A 4,169-nucleotide genomic window follows, 5' to 3' on the forward strand; every position below is an offset into this window, starting at 1 on the left:
AAACATAGATATATACTAAAGGTGTTAAAGATTACACAGTAAAAATTAAAATCAGTATTACACCATTAATTAGAAAATATACATTAAATGAACTAATTCTCCAGAAAACACAACTTAGCAACATTGATACATGAAGAAACTAGCATATGAATAGTCACCTATCTGTTCAATAAAATTGAATTTGAATTAAATATCTCCCTTGAAATAAAACTCTAAAGTCAAATTATATCACTGGTAAGGTTCTCTCTCTGTGTAGCTCTTTCAAATAAAAAAAAGAAATATTTTTTTAAAAAAAGAAAGGAAGCTTCTAAGCACATAAATGATATGGTAAATAAATAATGCAATTCTTTAAGGTAAAATATGGAACACTTTTCACTTCACTTCAGGAACAAGGAGGATCTCCTCTACAACAAATCATGCTTAACACTTTATTATACACCTAACATGTGGAAGAGTCAAGAAAAAAACACATGCTATAACTATCTCAAAATTGTTTTCAGTGACTAAACAAAAAAATGTAATATATACAAGTGAAATTGACATTTTGAGATTTGATTATTGTTTATAGCCCTTGTCTATATCATTGAGGAACAGTGGTTTTTCTACTTACTATCTATTGAATTCTTTATTTGGTGGAGCGTTAAGCTTGTGACTTTATTTTTTTTTTAAGATTTATTTTATTTATTTGAAAGGCAGAGTTACAGAAAGAGGTAGAGACAGTGAGGCCTTCCATTGGCTGGTTCACTCCCCAGGTGGCCTCAATAGCCGGAGCTGTGCCTATCCGAAGCCAGGAGCCAGGAGCTTCTTCCAAGACTTCCACGCAGGTGCAGGGGCCCAAGGACCTGGGCCATCTTCTACTGCTTTCCCAGGCCATAGCAGAGAGCTGGATCAGAAGAGGTGCAGCTGGGACTAGAACCAGCGCCCATATGGGATGCTGGCGCTTCAGGCCAGGGCATTAACCTACTGCACCAAAGCGCCGGCCCCTAAGCTTCTGGCTTTAAAGAAAACTGAAAGTATGTCATTGTAAACATTGAAATAAAATAAGGAAAAAGGAGTGAGAGTATGAGTGAATGAGGGAGGAAGGGTAAGGTAGGGTGGGGATTATCATTATCTTTTTAGAACTGTATATATAAAATACATGAAATTTGTTCTGTTCTTATAAATAATTTTTTAAAAATAGTTATCTGATATTTTAACACCCTGCAGAAATATTAGCTTACAGTTACTTATAGACCTAAAATTGAGAGACAAAATTAGAATATTTCATTTAAAAAAAAAAACCTAGAAAAATTTCTTTGTGAAATTAGAGTATGCAAAAATTTCCTAAACAGCAGAAAGTGATGAACTATAAAGGAAAAGTTAGGAAAGTATATTCATCCAAAGAAACAATTTACTTTTTACACTATAGAGTAAAAAGGCAAGTAAGGTATATTGCCTCTAATTCTTCATTCTTTACCATGAGACTGACTTCTCAATTCCTCTCACTAAGGTATTGTTTCCTCCAGCCCTAAACTTTGTATTTGGTTTTCTGGTTTGCTTTGACCAATAGGGTGTTAACAAATGTGACTGACAACTGAAAAGTTTGAAATTCCTGAGTGATTCTGCTTCAGCTTACGTTCCTCTGCCATGATTATGAGAAGATAGTCTGCTGGAAGATGAGGCATATGAAGCCCAGTTAAACTGCCTGTAGTTTAACTAGATATAAAGCCAAGCTACACAAGTCAATAAGCAGCCAACTCAGACATGGAAGCTGTCTGGTTTACTCACAGATAATTGTAAATGCATGAGATAGCCCATCTGAAGTCACCAGAAACCTACAATGACTCTTAAAATAAGTACTATTCCTCTAGTAACCTATATTTTTGTTATTATTTATCAGCATGATTGTGACAATATGTAACTCGCTTAAAACATAATGCAAGATGTATGAAATACCTATAATATATAAAATGGGTCACATCCAAGATATCTAAAAAGCTCCTGCAAATAAATAACAAAAAACTACAAGCAACCCAATTCTAAATGGGAAACAGGATGGAACTGACAATTCACAAGAGCATATTAAAACGGCCAATTAGTATTTGACAATAGATCAGCATCATTTTGCACTAAGGACATGAAAATTAAAATCACAATGACATACTGCTACACAGCCACTAGAATTGCAAAAAAATTTAAAATATCAAGTGTTTCCTTTTTTCCCCCAAGTGTTTTCAAGTGTGCAGACCAATGAAGGCTCTTGTAATCTTCTAGCTGGGTTGTTAATTAGTACACTCCCTTGGGAAAACCCTTTATCAAGATCTACTAAATCTAAATATATGTATTTACTTAATGATCCAATAATTCTGCCCCAAGATATATGCTTAAGTGAAACAGAACTGTATTTCTACTAGTAGACATGTATGAGACGATTTGGTAAATAACCCAAAAATTCATCAATGATAGAACAGACAAAATGATTTACTACACAACAACAAAAATGAACAAATTACAGCCAAGATCAAGAATACTGATAAAGTGTTGAGCTGAAGGAGTCAGCCACAAAAAATATATATTTATGCTATATGATTTCATTTCAATTCATCCATAGTGACAATCACTTCTCGGCCTTTTGGCTAAGATCAAGTGTAGCATCCATAGTGATAGAAGTTGGAATAGTGTTTATCTTTGGGGGTAAAGATATTAAAATAAAAGGGAGTACAAGAGAACTTTTGGGCTCCAGAAATATTTTATATGTGAATCTGGGTAGTAATTCCAGGTTTGAATATCTATCAAGATGTACACATGATATTTAGCCTACTATATACTCATTTATTCATCATAGCATCCAATATAAAAAGGTTGTTAATCCAGGGGAAGTTAAGATTCGTCAAAGTGAAAGAGAAAACCTTTCAAAAGGGGAAATTATGTGATGCCAGGGTCAGAAGACCATGAAGGACATCTCAGTCGAAGGGAGAGTCCAGAATGACAGTTGTGCTCCAGATAGAGAGAGGCAATACGACCTGAACAGTGAGGCAACAGGTAAACAGGCCAAGCGCTCTCATCGCAGAGATCTCTCCCGACACTGTTTTCTTACACTTGTTGCCTTCAGCCTTGTCTAGATATGGCTGAATGAGGAATCTGTTCTTCCTTTTGCACCCTCTTGCCTAATCAGTGAACTCATTTCACCCAACAAGGCTGTCCTGTTTTGACCCTGGCTTGAGAACTGGAGCAGGTTTTCAGAGTTTATAGGAAACTGATCCATTGTACCTACTCAGCCAATTCATATTCCTGACAGATGTTCAGTAGCTGGGCTGTGAGTAGCTTCTTTTAAGATGAGAAAAATAATCTTTAGTGTTCTACACTCAAAATTTATTACATGTAATGAAACATAATCCTTACTTACGTAATCTTAATACCGTACAATAAAAACACACCAAAAATAAACATTAAGTGATGCACCATATTTAGCAGCACTGCAGTGAATATGGACAAGAAACCTAAGGTAGCCGGCGCCGCGGCTCACTAGGCTAATCCTCCGCCTTGCGGCGCCGGCACACCGGGTTCTAGTCCCGGTCGGGGCACCGGATTCTGTCCCGGTTGCCCCTCTTCCAGGCCAGCTCTCTGCTGTGGCCAGGGAGTGCAGTGGAGGATGGTCCAAGTCCTTGGGTCCTGCACCCCATGGGAGACCAGGAGAAGCACCTGGCTCCTGCCATCGGGTCAGCGCGGTGTGCCGGCCGCAGCGCACCTACCGCGGCAGCCATTGGAGGGTGAACCAAGGCAAAAGGAAGACCTTTCTCTCTGTCTCTCTCTCACTGTCCACTCTGCCTGTCAAAAAAAAAAAAAAAAAAAAAAAAAACCTAAGGTAAAGCATGGAAAATAGTTGTTTTTCTGCTTAACGGTTTTGAGCACATTGATAATATCTTCACAATAGTTTTAATATTATTCCACCTGATCTTTCTCTATATGATACATAGCGACCAAACAATGACATTACAACACTGAAAGGAATTAACACCAAAAGGAAATGAAGGGCAGGCACTGTGGCACAGTAAGTTAAGCTGCCACTTGGGTGGGACCCCTGCATTCCCGCTCAGAATGCCAGGTTCAAGTCTCAGCTATTCTGCTTCTCATCCAGCTTCCTGCTATTTTTCCTGTGAAAAGCAGATGATAGCTCGAGTCCTTGGTTC

At 37.8% G+C, this 4,169-nt stretch overlaps 1 pseudogene; it reads left to right on the forward strand.

Moving 5' to 3' along the window:
- Positions 1-2,595: 2,595 nt before the first annotated feature.
- Positions 2,596-2,773, forward strand: LOC133752393 (U2 spliceosomal RNA; annotated as a pseudogene).
- Positions 2,774-4,169: the final 1,396 nt, after the last annotated feature.

Source organism: Lepus europaeus, chromosome 2 (assembly GCF_033115175.1).
Source record: "Lepus europaeus isolate LE1 chromosome 2, mLepTim1.pri, whole genome shotgun sequence".
Taxonomy (NCBI): Eukaryota; Metazoa; Chordata; class Mammalia; order Lagomorpha; family Leporidae; genus Lepus; species Lepus europaeus.